The following is a 17,846-nucleotide window of genomic DNA, read 5'->3' as shown; positions in this document are numbered from 1 at the left end:
GAGCAAAAAGTTTGATCCAGAGAGCAAACAGTCAATAGAAGCAAACTCAGATTGCCCAGATGTTACAGTTATCAGAGGTAGATTAACTATGATAAAAATGCTGAAGGAAGTAGTAAAAAGGGTGGTAAACATGAAGAGATGGGGAATTTCAGCAGAGACATGTAAATTATGGGAAATAAAAAAAGAAAATTCTAGAATTTAATATGATAGGATTACACATAGAAGAAATGATTTTTTAAACTTGGAAGACAGGACAATTGAAAATAAAAAGAAAAAGGGAGTGAAAATAAAATGTATAGAGTATTTGAGTTTTGTAGGCAAAATCAAATGGCCTTGAATCTCATAACTGAGTTTCTAAAGGTGAAGATAAAGAATGATACAGAAGAAATGTTTGAAGGCATGGTATTGACTGAGAACTTACACAAAGTTGTTGGAAATTAACACAGAAAAACAAAAGTGAGATTTTGAAAATGATAAAAATTGATAAACACCTATCAAGATTAATGTACTGGCTTGAGTAATATTTCCCAAAAGGTCGTGTCCATCCAAAACTTTAGAATGTGACCTTATTTGGAAATAGGATATTTGTAGAAATAATTAGTTCTGAGGTCATATTAAATCCAGTGATTTGGTATCCTTATAAGAAGACCATAGAGACATAGAAACAGAAGGCCAAGTGAAAACAAAGGCAGAGATTGGAATAATGCATCCTCAAACCAAAGAATGCCAGCAACCAGAAACTATTAAGAGGTAAGGAATTATCCTCTCCTAGAGCCTTTAAAAGGAGCCTTGATTTTCTATTTCAGTCCTCCAGAAATCTGAGAGAAATCTCTGGTTTCGAGAGATAATTTCGAGGTAATTTGTTATGACAGCCTAGGAAACAAAACAAACAAAAACCTGATCAAGTGAAAAAGAGAAAATACAAATACTAATACAAAGAACGAAAAGGAAGGTATCACTACATAGCTTGTTGGACATTAAAAATAATAAGAGCATATTATGGAAAACTTTATGCCATTAAGTTCAACTACTCAGATGAAATGGACAAATTGCCTTTTAACCCATAGCTTGTGAAAAATACAAGAAGAAAAAAAATCTAAAAATAAAGTATTGAATTTGTAATTACATATTTTTCCAATAAGAAAACTTCCAAACCCTGATTAATTCATTGGTGAATTTTGTTAAATATATCAGTTAAAAATAACACTGAATTTAAAAAAAACAAACACTGAATTCTACATAAACTCTTTAAAGAAATAAAGAGGACTTTCACCTTGTTTTATGAGGCCAGCATAATTCTAGTAACAAAACTTGACAAATATGAGAAAAGAGAAAAGATTAATATCCCTCATGAATACAGATACAAAAATATTTAAAATAGTAGGAAACAACTTAACAATGAAAAAAAAATGATATAGCATGACCAAGGTGGGTTTATCCCAGCAATATAATTCACCAACTTAACATAAAGGAGAAATGACAGTAATGAGAGTAGTTTGACAAAATTAAACACTCAAGTTCAAAAACTCCTGGCAAACCAAAAATAGAAGAGAATTTTTACCATTCGATAAGGACATCAATGAAAATCTAACAGCTAATATCATGTTTAATGATTTTATATTAAATCCTTTCCCCCTGGAATGTAAAGGAGGCAAAAATATCTTTCCTTGCCCCTTCTATTCAACATTGCAATAGAAACGTTTCTACCTTCTAGGTAAGAAAAAGAAATAAAAAAGATTAAGAGAAAAAAAAAGGAAAGTATTTGTGTATTTACAAAATTATATGAAATTTTCAAAACTACTAATTTTGGATGAATAAGTGAATTTAGAAAAGTTACAGGGTACAAGTTCATTAATGATAAACTGCAATTCTATATTAATAATGAAACTTGAAAACTGAAATAATATGATCTAAGCATAAAATAGTCATATCTAGGAACAAATCTAATTACATATGTATGAGAACTTTATACTGAAAGGTAAAAAAGTTGCTGTGAATAATTTAAAAATGCCTAAATAAATGGAAAGGTATGTCGCATTCTTATGTTGGAAGACTCAGTATTGTTAAGATGCTAATCTCTACTTGATCTGTGGATTCAGTGTAACCCATAAAAAACCCCAGCAGGATATTTTGAGGAAATTGACAAGCTGATTATACATTTTGGAAATTTATAACATCTAGAATAGCAAAACCAATCTTAAAAAAAATTGGAGGACTTACATTACACTATCCAACTTCAAATTGTATTCTAATTAAAATAAGGCAATATAGTATTGGCATATAGATAGATAAGTATACCTTGGAACATAATGGAGTCCTAAGATAGATCACACATTACATAGTCAATTGGTTTTCAACCAGAGTCAAGAAAATTAAACAAGAAAAGGAAAGTCTTCGGGGCGCCTGGGTGGTTCAGTGGGTTAAAGCCTCTGCCTTCGGCTCAGGTCATGATCCCAGGGTCCTGGGACCAAGCCCCCATCGCATCGGGCTCTCTGCTCAGCAGGGAGCCTGCTTACCTGCTACACACCCCCCCACCTGCCTCTCTGCCTACTTGTGATCTCTGTCAAATAAATAAAATCTTAAAAAAAGGAAAGTCTTCAACAAGTGATTTGTGATTTTACAAACTACACCATCCAAATGGAAAACAGTGACCTCAACCTTTACCTAGTTCTAAATAGACATTTTGAGGTATTTCATGGACTTAGAGAAAAAGCCCAAACCATTAAGGTTCTAGATGAAAACCTTTGAGGATATATTTGCGACACTGGGGAAGGCAAAATTTCCCTAGAAATATAAAAGAAAATGATACAGAGGACTTTTTCAAATTTAAGATTTCTGTTTGTCAAAAGAATCTAAACAGGCAAACCACACACTGGGTGAACATATTCACAGTATGTACATTTTACAAAGAATGTTTTTGCAGAATATATAAACATGAACAAATAAAAAATAAAATGAACCATCCAGATTTTTTCATATGTGCAAAGGACTTAAATAGATACTTCACAAAAGATATGAATGGACAAACTGCATATGAAAAGACACACAACATGGAGTAATAGAAATAAGTGCCAGAATCAGATGTCATACCCACTGGTGACTTACACAACAAATTTATTTTTATTACAGTTTTGGAGGCTACAGGTCCATGATCAAAATGACAGCATGTTTGGTTTCCTCTGAGGCTCCGTTTGGCTTCCAAATAATTGCCTTCTTGCTGTGTCTTCACACATGTCCTCGTGTGCATTCCCATGTGTCTCTTAATGTGCCCAAATTTCCTTATAAGGATACTAATCAGATTAGATTAGAGGCCACCCTAATGGCTTCATTGTAACTCAATTACCTCTTTAAAGCCCTGTCTCCCAAGACAGTTTTATTCTGAGGAACTAGGGATTAAAACTTCATCATAGGAATTTTGGGAATACACAACCCAATAATCCCTAACAGTCCGCCCTCTGGACCACCAAAATTCATGTACTTATATGCAAAATACATTCATCCTCATCAAAACACCCCATCATCATCTAATTTCATTCTGCTAATTTCATCATCAACTCTAAATCCCAAATCTCAACTAAGTATCATCTAAATCAAATGACTTGAAGTATGTTATGACTCATCCTGAGGCAAAATTCTCCAGTTACGAAACTATGAAAGCCATATAAGTTATCTACTTCCAAAATACAATGATGGAAGAGACATAGGTTAGGCATTTCCATTTCAAAAGGGAGAAATTAGAATGAAGAAAGGAGTCATGGTCCCATGTAAGTTCAAATCCTAGGAGGGAACATTTGACTAGATTTTAAGATTGGAGACTAATCCTCTTTAGCTTAGTGCTATATCTCCCAGGCCCACTGAGGAGTAATCCCACCTTCTTAGCCTGCTAGGGTAATAGTGTGTTCTCCCTGAGGCCCTGTGACAGTCTTTACAGCCCTGGGCAGCAATCTGTCCTACTGAAAACCAGGAGATGGCTCTGACCTCTGGAATCAAAGGAAACAAAGGCTCCAAGAGGAAACAAAGCCTTCACCTGTGGACCTGTGCCTTATGATCCCATAGTAGCTAACAGTCTTACCAATCTCTGAATACCTTCAGGGTCATTGTTCCCTTTTCTTGAAGTATAAAACATGTTCATAGATGGATAGTTCTGAGATCCAGTTCTGTAGTATCCCAGAAGTCTGATAGCCTGCCTTTATATTTTTCCCATCTCTGTCCCCTTCAGTCCAAGCTAGCAATATTCTACTAGTATAACCCCCATCCCTCTATTCCTAGCTACTGGTGAGACAGCTGATTGGATCTATGAGTAACATCCTGTCTTAGTCCATTCAGGCTGCTGTAACAATACTATAAATTTGGTTATAAATAACACATTATATCTCACAATTCTACAGACAGCCCCAATCAATCAAAGTGTCAGCAGTTTTTGGTGTCTGGTGAGGGCCCTCTTCCTGGTTAATGGTTTTGTTTTGTTTTGTTTTGTTTTTTCTGTATTCTCACATGGAGGAAGGAGAAAGGGAGCTCTCTTGGGTCTCATTTTTAGAAGGGCACTACTCCCATTATGAGGGCTCTATCCTCATGATCTAATCAACTTTCAAAGGCCCTACCTCTAAATACCATATTGGGGAATAGGTTCAACATTTGAATTTTGAGGGATACAAACACTTGTAATCTCTTTATCAAATGAGTACTTAGCCATACCCTTACTGTTATCTCAAAACATGGTTTCTTGATTTTTGTAAAATGACTGGGCTGGAAATAACCCAAATTATCAAGTTTAGGGGAGGGGCAGGAAATGGAGAGAGAATTTCAAGCTGGCTCCACGCTCAGCACAGAGCCTGTGTGGGGCTTGATGTCACAAACACTGAGATCATGATCTGAGCTGAAATCAAGTCAGAAGCTTCACTGACTGAGCCCCCAGGTGCCTGACAACTCCATCTTTTTTCTCCCACTTATTTATTTTATTATTTTATTTTACTCTATTTTATTTTATAAATTCAATGAATTAACATATAATGTATTATTAGTTTCAGAGGTAGAGTTCAGTGATTCATCAGTTGTATATAATACCCAGTGCTCATTACATCATGTGCCTTACTTATTAATCCTGTCACCTAGTTACCTACCCCATCAGCCCACCTCCCTCCCCTCTGGCAGCCCTGTTTGTTTCCAAATGTTAAGTCTCATGGTTTGTCTCCCTCTGATTTCAGTTTATTTTTCCCTCCCTTCCTCTATGCTCCTCTGCATTGTTTTTTTTGTTTGTTTGTTTGTTTTCTTTAAATTCCACATATGACCACTCCATCGTCCATTATCTCTCTCTGATAATTTACCATAAGTAGTAAGTAGGAGCAGGCCACTTTAGCAGCACTTTGCTTAGAAATCTCACTTAGGAGGGTGCCTGGGTGGCTCAGTGGGTTAAGCCTCTGCCTTCAGCTCAGGTCATGATCCCAGGGTTCTGGGATCGAACCCCACATCGGGCTCTCTGCTCAGCAGGGAGCCTGCTTCCTCCTCTCTCTCTGCCTGCCTCTCTGCCTACTGGTGATCTCTGTCTGTCAAATAAATAAATAAAATATTTAAAAAAAACTCACTTAGGGGTGCCTGGATGGCTTAGTTAAACATTCAACTCTTGATCTCAGCTCAGGTCTTGATCTCAGGGTTGTGAGTTTGAGCTCCACATTGGGCACCACCCTGGGCATGCAGCCTACTTAAAAAAGAGAGAGAGAGAGAGAGATCCCTTAGTTAAATATTCAATTTCATCACCTACAAATTCTACCTTCCACAAAACACTAGAAAACAATCTAGACAAGTTCTTTGTCACTTTTTTTTTAAAGATTTTTATTTATTTATTTGACAGAGAGAGATCACAAGTAGCGGAGAGGCAGGCAGAGAGAGAGAGAGAGGAGGAAGCAGGCTTCTTGCTGAGCAGAGAGCCCGATGCGGGACTCGATCCCAGGACCCTGAGATCATGACCTGAGCCGAAGACAGCGGCTTAACCCACTGAGCCACCCAGGCGCCCCTCTTTGTCACTTTTTAACAAGGATCACCTTTCCTCCAGTGCACAACACATTTCTCATTTCCACTGAAGGCCTCCTTAGAAGCACCTTTAAGATCCATATAACTGCCAATTGTGTCTTCAAAACAGTGTAGGCTTTTTCTAACATGCACTTCAGAGGTCTTCCAGTCTCTAGTCATTAATTAGTTCCAAAGTCACTTCTTTAGATATTTGTTATAGCAACATCCCACTTTTTAGGATTAAAACCTGTATAATCTTGTTAGGGCTTTCTTAACAGAATACCACAGGCTGACATCATGCAAAATATCTTCTTTGACCACAATGGGATGACATTAGGAATTAATAACAGAAGGAAAACTAGAAAATTTACAAATTTCTGGAAATTTAACAGCATAATTTTTGTAAAAAATGGGTCAAAAGAAATCACAAGGACAATTTGAAAAATGAAGGGATGAATGAAAACAAAGAAAAAAACACCAAAACTTGAGGGACACAGGAAAAGAAGTGCTAAAGGGGAAATTTATAGTCATAAATGCTTACATTATAAAATGTAATAAAGTACAATATTGCAAAGTACTTCAACAACCTAATTTATAATTTAATGAACTAGAAAAAGAAAAAAAAGTAGCAAAAAGGATATAATAGAGATTAGAGATTAGCAAAATAGGAAGATAATAGAGAAAATCAATTAAAAAGAAAGTTGGTGTTTTGAAAAAGTCTGCAAAATTAATAAGCCATTACCTAGATGGACAAAGAAAAAGGGGAGAATATTCAAATTACTAAAATCAAAAATGGAAGTGGGAACATTCCAATTGATTCTACAGAAAAAAATAGGATTGAGTCTACAGCCATACAACCCTGAATGCCCTCAATCTCAAAGCTAAGCAGGGTCAGGCCTAGCTAGAACTTGGATGGAAGAAATAAACAGGATTGTGAGTACTATGAATAATTGAATGCCAACAAATTAAATAACCTATATAGAATGAACAAGTTCCTAGAAATTCAGAATGCACCAAAACTAAATCATGAAGAAATAGAAAATCTGAATAGACCAAAACTCCTAAGGAGAGTGTACTAGTAATAAAAACATTTTCAAAAAAGAATACCCTTGGACCTGATGGATTCATGGTGAATTCTGCCAAGCACTTAAAGAAAATCTAATACCAACCTTTCCAAAAAGTGAAGGGTACATTTCCTAACTTATTCTAAAGGGCAGCATTACCCTTAACACCAAAGAAACTAAAAGAAAACTATAAACCAATATCCATTAGGAACATCAATGCAAAAATTCTGAACAAAATACAAAGAAGCAGAATTTGGCAGCATATTTGAATGATTAGACAACCTGAGTATTAAAATTTATTCTTGGAATGCAAAGATGGTTCAACATACAAAATTGATCAATGTCAGGGCACCTGGGTGGCTTAGTCAGTTAAGTGTCTGATCTTGATTTCAGCTCAGGTCATGATCTCAGGGTCATGAAATCAAGCCCGGGGTCGGGCTCCATGCTCAGTGGGAGACTGCCTGGGATTCTCTTTCTGTCTCTCTCTCTCTCTCACCCTCACCCTCCATCCTTCCCACCCCTTTAAAAAATATGCTAACAGTAAACAATCTGAAAAGGAAATTAAAACAATTTTATTTAAAATAGCATGAAAAAGAATTTAAAAATTGGGAATTAACTTAACCAAGGTGGTAGACAACTCATACAATGAAAACTACAAAACACTGCTGAAAGGAAACATGAATAAATGGAAACATGTGCTATGTTCCTGGATTGGAAGATTTGATATTGTAAAAATATCAGTACTACACAACGTTATCTACAGATTTAATGTGATCCTTATCAAAACTGCAATGACTTTTTTTCGGAAACAGAAAAACGTATCTTACAATTCATGTGGAATCTTTTGATCCTGCATAATCAAAAGAATTCTGAAAAATAAAAAAGCTGGAGGAATCATACTTCCTGATTATAAAACTTACTACAAAGCTACAGGAACCAAAATAGTGTGGGTTGGCATAAATGCAGAATTACAGATCCATAAATAGAATGGAGAATCCAGAAATAAATCTTTATTATATAAAGATAGACATGGCCAAATGATTTTTTTCCCAACGTTTTATTTAAATTCCAGCTAGGTTAAATACAGTGCAATATTAGTTTCAGGTGTACAATTTAGTGACTTATCAGTCACATACAATACTGGGTGCTCATCATGACAACTGCCCTCCACAGTACACATCACCTACTTAACCTGAATCCCCACCAACCTCCCCTCCAGCAACCCTCAGTTTGTTCTCTGTAGTCAAGTGTCTGTTTGCTGGTATGCCTCTCTCTCTCTTCCCCCCCACGCCACCAATGTTCATCTGTTTTGTTTCTTAAATTATACATATATAAGTGAAATCATACAGTATTTGTCTTTCTCTGACTGACTTATTTCACTTGCCATAATATTCTCCTGCTCTATCCATGTTGTCACAAATAGCAAGATTTCATTCTTTTTATGGCTGAGTAATATTCCATTCTCTCTCTCTCTCTCTCTCTCTCTCTCTCTCTGTGTGTGTGTGTGTGTGTGTGTGTGTGTGTGTGTGTGTGTGTGTATCCACAACACATCTTCTTTATCCATCCATTGATGGACATCTGGCCTCTTTCCATAATTTCACTATTGTTGATAATGCTGCTATAAACATCAGGGTGCATGTGCCCCTTTGAATCACTGTTTTTTGTTCACTTTGGGTAAATACCTACTAGTGCAATTGCTGGGTCTTTGGGTAGCTCTATTTTTAAGTTTTTGAGGAACCTCCATACTGTTTTCCATAGTGTCTGCACCAGTTTACATTCTTACCAACAGGGTGAGAGGGTTACCCTTTCTTTGCAACCTCATCAACATCTCTTGTTTCCTGAGCTGTTAATTTTAGAGATTCTGACCAGTGTGAGGTGGTATCTCATTGTGGTTTTCATTTGTATTTCCCTGATGATGAGTGCTGTTGAGCATTTTTTCATTTGTTTGTTAGCCATTTGTATGTCTTGTTTGGAGAAACGTCCACTCATGTCTTCTGCATTTCTTTTTTTTTTTTTTTTTCAATTAAAAAAAATTATTTTCAGTGTTCCAGAATTCATTGTTTATGCACCACACCCAGTGCTCCATGCAATATGTGCCCTCCATAATACCCACTACCAGGCTCACCCAACCTCCCACACCCCTCCCCTCCAAATCCTCAGTTAGTTCCTCAGAGTCCACAGTCTCTCATGGTTCATCTCCCCCTCCAATTTCCCCCAACTCCCATCTCCTCTCCATCTCCCCATGTCCTCCGTGTTATTTATTATGCTCCACAAAAAAGCGAAACCATATGATAATTGACTCTCTCTGCTTGATTTATTTCACTCAGCATAATCTCTTCCAGTCCTGTCCATGTTGATACAAAAGTTGGGTATTCATCCTTTCTGATGGAGGCATAATACTCCATAGTATATATGGACCACATCTTCTTTATCCATTCGTCTGTTGAAGGGCATCTTGGTTCTTTCCATGGTTTGGTGACTGTGGCCATTGCTGCTATGATCATTGAGGTACAGATGGCCCTTCTTTTCACTACATCTGTATATTTGGGGTAAATACCCAGTAGTGCAATTGCAAGGTCATAGGGTAGCTCTATTTTTAATTTCTAAAGGAATCTCCACCCTGTTTTTCAAAGTGGCTGCACCAACTTGCATTCCCACCAAAAGTGTTAAGAGGGTTCCCCTTTCTCCACATCCTCTTCAACACTTGTTGTTTACTGTCATGTTAATTTTGGCCATTCTAACTGGTGTAAGGTGGTATCTCAGTGTGGTTTTGATCTGAATCTCCCTGATGGCTAGTGATGATGAACATTTTTTCATGTGTCTGTTAGCCATTTGTATGTCTTCTTTGGAGAAGTGTCTGTTCATGTCTTTTGCCCATTTTTTGACATGATTATCTGTTTTGTGTGTGTTGAGTTTAAGGGGTTCTTTATAGATCCTGGATATCAGCCCTTTGTCTGTATTGTCATTTTATTCATGTTGTCTGCATTTCTTGACTGCATTTGTGCGTGCATGTGTGTGTGTGTGTGTGTGTGTGTGTGTGTGTGTGTGGTATTGAATTTGGTAAATTCTTTATAGACTTTGGATACTAGCCCTTTATCTGGCATGTCATTTACAAATATCTTCTCCCATTTTGTAGGTCATCCTTTAGCTTTGTTGATTGTTTCTTTTGCTGTGTGAAACTTTTTGTCTTGATGAAGTCCCAGTAGTTTTTTGCTTTCATTTCCTTGCTTCTGAAGACATGTCTAGTAAGAAGTTGCTGTGGTCTAGGTCAAAGAGAGTGCTGCATGTGTTCTCTCAGATTTTGGTGGATTCCTCTCTCACATTTAGGTCTTTCATCCATTTTGAATTTAGTTTTGTGTATGGTATAAGAAAGTGGTCCAGTTTCATTCTTCTGCCTGTGGCCATCCAATTTTCCCAACACCATTGTTGAAGAGACTGTCTTTTTTCCATTAGATATTCTTGCCTGCTTTGTTGAAGATGAGTTGAGGGACCCTTTCAAGGTTCTCTACTCTGTGTACATTGATTTATATGTCTGTTTTTGTATCAATACCATGCTGTCTTATTGATTATAGCTTTGTTATACAGCTTAAAGTCCAGAATTGTGATCCCTTCAGCTTTGCTTTGCTTTTATAACATTACTTTGGCTATTTGGGGTCTTTTCTGGTTCCATGCAAATTTGAAAATTGTTTGTTCCAGCTCTGTACGAAGTACTGGTGTTTTGTTAGTGATTGCATTGAGTGTGTAGTTTGCTTTAGGTACTAAAGACATTTTAACAATATTTCTTCTTCCAATCCATGAGCATGGAATGTTTTTGCATTTCTCTGTTTCTTCCCCAATTTCTTTCCTAAGTGTTCTGTAGTTTTCAGAGTACAGATCCTTTACCTATTTGGTTAGGTTTATTCATAGGTATCTTATGGTTTTTAGTGCAATTATAAATTGGATCATTCCTTGGTTTCTCTCTTTGCTACTTCATTATTAGTTTATAGAAAAGAAACAGATTTCTGTACATTGGTTTTATATCCTGTGACTTTGCTGAATTCCTGTATCACTTCTAGCATTTTTTTTTTTGGTAGAGTCTTTCGGATTTTCTATATAGAGTATCGTGTCATCTATAAATAGTGAAATTTTGACTTCTTCCTTGCCTTTTATTTCTTCTTGTTGTCTGATTGCTAAGGCTAGGACTTCCAGTACTATGTTAAATAACAGTGGTGAGAGTGGACATCCTTGTTATGTTCCTGACCTTAGGAGAAAAGCTCTCAGTGTTTCCCCATTGAGGATGATATTAACTGTGGGGTTTTTTTGTATCTGGCCTTTATTATGTTGTGGTATGTTCCCTCTAACCCTACTTTGTCACATGCTTTTTCTGCATCCATTGAAATGATCATATGGCTTTTATCCTTTCATTTATTTATGTGGTGTATCATGCTTTATGCCTATTGAACCACACTTGCAGCCCAGAAATAAATCCCACTTCACTGTGGTGAGTAGTTATTTTAATTTACTGTTGGATTAATTTACTAGCATGTTATTGAGAATTTTTGTATCCATGTTCATCAGGGATATTGGCCTGTAGTTCTGTCTTTTAGTGGAGTCTTTGGTTTTGGTATCAGGGTAATGCTGTCCTCATAGAATGAATTTGGATTTTCCTTCCATTTCTATTTTTTGAAATAGTTTGTGAATAACAGGTATTAAGTCTTCTTTAAATGTTTGGTAGAAATATCCTTTGAAGCCATCTGGCTCTGGGCTTTTGTTTGGAGATTTTTGATTACTGATTTGATCTTTTTTGCTCCTTATCAGTCTGCCAAAGTTTCTATTTCTTCCTATTTCCCTTTTGGTAATTTATATGTTTCTAGTAATTTATCCATCTCTTTCAGTTTGTCCAACTTGTTGGCATATGGTTTCTCATAAAATTATCTTAAAATTGTTTATATTTCTGTATAGTTTGTTGTTGTTTTTAATTTATTTATTTTTTTAAAAGATTTTATTTATTTATTTGACAGATAGAGATCACAAGTAGGCAGAGAGGCAGGCAGAGAGAGAGAGGAGGAAGCAGGCTCCCTGCTGAGCAGAGAGCCTGATGTGGGGCTCGATCCCAGGACCCTGGGACCATGACCTGAGCCGAAGGCAGAGGCTTTAACCCACTGAGCCACCCAGGTGCCCCGTTGTTTTTAATTTAAATTCAATTAGCCACCATATGGTACATCATTAGTTTTTGATGTAGTGTTCATGGTTGTAGTTTCTTCTCTCTAATTGGTGATTTGATTTATTTGGGCCCTTTCTCTTTTTGATAAATTTGGCTAGGAGGTTATTAATTTTATTAATTCTTTCAAAGAACCAGCTCCTAATTTCATTGATCTTTTCTACTGGTGTTTTTGTATCTATATCATTTGTTTTCATTTTCATTTGTTTCCCTGTAATTTTTAATTTCTTCTTTGACCTCCTGGTTGACCCATTCATTGCTTAGTAGCGTGTTATGTAACCTCCATGTATTCGTGGTCTTTCCAAATTTTTTCTTGTGGTTGACTTCAAGTTTCATAGCATGCTAGTCAGAAAATATTCATGATATGATCTCAATCTTTTTATATTTGTTGAGGCCTCATTTGTGAACTAGTATGCAGTCTATTCTGGAGAATCTCCCATGTGCACTTGAAAATAATGTATATTTTGCTGCTTTAGGATGAAGTGTTCTGAATATACCTATTAAGTCCATCTGGTCCAGTGTGTCATTCAAAGCCATTGTTTCTTATTGATTTTCTGCTTAGATAATCTGTCCATTGCTTTAAGTGGGGTATTAAAGTCCCCTGCCATTATTGTATTATTATTATTAATGAATTTCTTTAAGTTTGTTATTAATTGACTTATATATTCAGGTGCTCCCAAGTTGGGGGCATAATTATTTACAATTATTAGATCTTGTTGGATAGTCCCCTTTATTATGATGTAATATCCTTCTTCATCTCTTGTCAGTCTTTGCTTTAAAACCCAGTTTGTCTATGTAAGTATTGCTACTCCAAGTGGATGTCCCTTTTCATGATACATATTTCTCCATTCCCTCACTTTTTTTTTTTTTGAGATTGTATTTATTTGTCAGAGAGAGAGAGAGCACAAACAGGGGTAACAGCAGGCAAAGAAAGATGTGTGCTCCCCGCTGGGCAGGACACCCAATGTGGGACTTGATCCCAGGACACCAGGATCATAACCTGAGCTGAAGGCAAAGCAACCCAGGCATCCCTCCATTCCCTCACTTTCAATCTGCAAGTGTCTTTAGGTCTAAAATGAATCTCTTAGAGGCACCATATAGATGGGTCTTTTTTTTTTTAATCCATTCTGATATCCTGTGTCATTTGATTGGAGCACTTACTACATTTACTTTCAGAGTAATTATTGATAGATACGTATTTAGTGCCATTTTATTACTTGTTTTGTTGTTATTTCTGGAGATTTTCTCTGTTCTTTTCTAGTCTTTGTCACTTTTGGTTTTTCCTTTCTACTCAAAATTCTCCTGTGGAGTTATTCTTAGAAAATATATTGTAAACCCTAAGGAGTGATTGTGGAAGCAGCTGAAATGTCAGCAGTGTTCCTGTTCTTGGGCTATTGAACACAATGGCCTGCTAGGAACAGGATCCCATGATCTCCTGGGGCAAGGCATAGGTTAAGAAAATATATTGTAAGCCCTAAGGAGTGACTGTGGAAGCAGGTGAAACATCAGCACCGTTCCTATTCTTGGGCTGTTGAACATAATGACCTGGTGGGAGCAGGATCCTATGATCCCCAGGGGCAAGGCATAGGTTCAGAGCTATGAAAGAATGTGACCCTCAGTCCCCCCTTTCTGCACCTGGTGATTGCTAGCCCAAACATGCTGCTTCTCCTTTATCCCATGACTGACTCCCTGCATGCCTACAAGTAGGGGAAGATACAAGCCTGCTTCAAGATATTTGCCATCCCTTTGTACTCCTTTCTCACACTTGGAGGCACCTGTCTTTGCTGATAAATAAATAAATAAATAAATAAATAAATAAATAGCTAGCTAGCTATGTGCAGGATTCAGCTGCTGCTGCTCTCCCTTGCAGAGGCACCCCTGCATGGCTCCTCAGATTGGTGTTTGAAAACTTTATTTCAGTGAGTAATGACAATCTCCTTTAATATTTCTTGCAGGGCTGGTTTAGTGGTCATGAACTCCTTTAGTTTTTACTTATCCATGAAACTCTGTCTCTCCTTGTATTCTGAATGGTAGCTTTGCTGGATAGATTAATCTTGGCTGCAGATTTTTCCCATTCAGCACATTGAATATATCATGCCACTCACTTCTGGCTTGACAAGTTTCTCTTGAGAGATTTGCAGCTAAACTTATGGTTCTTCCCTTATAAATTAGGGACTTCTTTTGTCACCACTCTTAGGATTTTTTCTTTTCTTTCTTTCTTTTTTTTTTTTTTTTTTTTACAGATTTTATTTATTTATTTGATAGACGATGAGAGAGGGAATACAACCTGGGGGAGTGGGAGAGGAAGAAGCAGGGTTCCCGCTGAGCAAGGAGCCTGATGTAGGGCTCAATCTCAGGACCCTGGGATCATGACTTGAGCCAAAGGCAGGCACTTAACGTTGAGCCACCCAGGTGCCCCAGGATTTTTTCTTTATCACTGTATTTTGCAGTTTCAATTACAATATGTCTTGGTATTGTATGGCCAAGTGATTTTTGAAGAGTATCAAGACCACTCAGTGAGGGAAAACTCAGTCTATTCAACAAATGATTCCAGGAAAACTGGATATCTACATACAAAAGAAAATATTGGACCCTAATTAACACCACTTACAAATTTAAAATAGGTAAGGAATCCAAATATAACACCTACAAATGTAGATCAAAAGCTTCATAGCATTTGATTTGGCAGTGATTCCCGAGATATGACACACTGAAGGCATGGATATCAAATAAGAAATAGACACGTTAGGCTTTCCGAAAATTAAAAAAATTGATATATCAAAAGATACTATCAACAGAGTACAAAGACAACACACTTAAAAGTTATAAATACATTTGCAAGTCATCTCTCTAAGAGCTTAATATCCAGAATATATAGAGAACTCCTAAAACTCGACGCATAAAGCCAAATAAATCAATTCAAACTTGAGTGTAGGACTTAAATAGATATTTATCCAAAGAAGATATGTAAATATGAAAAAATACTCAATATCACATCATTAAGGAAGTGCAAATCAAAAGCAAAATGAAATACCACCTCACTTGTATCAGGATGGCTACTATTAAAAAAACCCACTATTAAAAAAGCCAAAACAAGACTCATTACTGCTTTTTATTCCTTTGCCAAAAATCATTGCATAGTATAAATATACCACATTTTACTTATCTGTTTATCAGTAGGTGGAAATCTGTGTTCCTACTTTGGGGCTATTATGAATATTGTGGTTCTGAACATTTGAGTACAATTTTTTTTTGTGGATGTATGTTTTTATTACTGAGGTATATACTTAAGATAAGCTGGGTCATATGGTAAGCACCTTTAGTAAATTTAAGGGTTTCCAAACTCTTTTTCTAAGTAGCTGTAGCATTTCATAATCCCACCATCAATGTATAAAGCTTCTAATTTATCCACATGCTACCCAACACTTGTTTATCTGATTTTTCTCTTGTTTGTTTTTTTTTAAGTCATCCCAGTGGATTTGAAGTGTATTTTGTTGTGGTTTTGATTCGCATTTCCCTAATGAATAATGATATATCCCATTTTGTCATTAGCTCATTGGCCATTTGTGTATCTTTTTTGGAGAAATATCTATCTAAATTCTTTGCTTGTTTATTAATTGAGTTATTTTTATTATTGAGTAATAAGGGTCCTTTCTATATTCTAGATACATATAGTTTATCAGAAATGTGTTTTACATTCATTTTTATTATTCAGTGGATTATTTACAATTTCTTAATGTTGTCTTTCAATACACGAAAGTCCTTAATTTTTATGAAGTCCTTATTATCTATTTTTTTCTTTTGTCACTTGTGCTTTTGGTGTCATTTCTAAGGAATCTCTACCTAACCCAGGTTTATGGGGATTTATTTTTAACCTTTCTTCTAAGAATTTTATAATTCTAACTATTTCATTTTTGTGTATTATGCATTTGAGTTCATTGTTTTGTATATGGTGTGAGGTAGGGGTCTCACTTTATTTCTTCATATGTGAATACCTAGCTGTTCAAGCACCACTTGTTCAAAAGACTGTTTTATCCCATTGGGTGTTGTGGCTTTCCTATTGAAATTAAGTTTACCATAGGTATCTTGGTTTACTTCTACTCTCAATTCTATTCATATCTATATATAGATATATATATTTGTGTCTGTCTCCACATCAGTGCCATGCCTTCTTGAAATCTGTAACTTTATAGAAAGTTTTAAATTGAGAGGTGTGAGTTTACCAAATTTATTCTTAATTTTAAAGATTATTTTGACTATTCTGGGTCCCTTGCATTTCCTTATGAAGTTTAGAATCAGATTGTGAATTTCTGTAAACAGCTAGCTAGGATTTTGATAAGGACTTTTTTGAATCTGTATATCAATTTCAAGAGTGCTATCACCTTAACAACCCATGAGTATGTCTTTCATTTGTTTTGTTTAGCTTTATTCAACAATGTTTTGTAGTTTCCTGTGTACAAGTCTTAACACTTGTTTTGTTAAAATTTGTTCTTATTGTTAAGTGTTTTTGATCCTATTGTGAATGGAATTGATTTTCCAATTTCATGTTATTTTGTTTATTGTTAGTGCACAGAAAGACAGCTGTTTTTGAATATTGATCTTACAATCTTGCTGAATTTCTTTATTACTTTGGATAGTGTGTGTGTGTGTGTGTGTGTGTGTGTGTGTATACAAAATCATGTCATCTATGAGACAAGATGATTTTGTTTCTTCTTTTCCAATATGGATGGCTTTCATTTTTGTTGTTGTTGTTGCCCAAACTAGAACCTTTGTTATAACGTATGGTAGAATTGACAAAAATGTACTTCCCTGATAAAGGACATTTCTTGCTTCTGATCATAGGGGAAAATAATACACTCTTTCAACATTAAGTATGATATTAGCTTAGAGTTTTAAATAATGCCCCTTCCTCGGGTAAAAAAAAGTTTCCTTCCATTCCTATTTTGTTGAACATTTTTATGAGCATTTTATGAATGGGCATTGAATTTTGTCAGATGCTTTCTCTGTGATTTTTATTTTAATCATATCAGTATGGTATATAGCATTGCTTTTTTGGTATTAGTTAGCCTTGCATTCCTTGGATAACTCCTGCTTGGTAATGTTGTATAAAACTTCATTATGTGTTGCTGAATTTAGTTTCCTAGTATTTTGCTGTGGATTTTTCATCTATATTTGTAATAGATACTGTTTTTTGTTTGTACCAGGGTAAGACAGTGGCAGACTGATTATAGTTTTTAGGCACTTCTTTTTAGTACTCAAGTTAATTGGACCTGGGGTTTTCTTTGTAAGTTTTTTAAACTACTAATTCCATCTCTACTTATAATAGGTCTATTCAGATTTTCCACTTCTATTTTAGTCAGTTTTGATGGTTTGGTTCTTTCTAGAAATATATTGGCTTGTAGTTCATAGTATTTCTCTTTTTCCTTTTTTTTAATTTCAAGTTTTTATTTAAATTCTAGTTAGTTAACATATAGTGTAATATTGGTTTCAGGTGTAGAACATAGTAATTCATATAACTTACACATAACACCCAGTGCTCATCAAAACAACTACCTTTATTAACACCCATGACCAGC

The sequence above is a fragment of the Enhydra lutris genome, unplaced genomic scaffold, assembly GCF_002288905.1.
Source record: "Enhydra lutris kenyoni isolate GAN:26980312 unplaced genomic scaffold, ASM228890v2 scaffoldscaffold9, whole genome shotgun sequence".
NCBI lineage: Eukaryota > Metazoa > Chordata > Mammalia > Carnivora > Mustelidae > Enhydra > Enhydra lutris.
Note: the sequence above shows the minus strand (reverse complement) of the source record.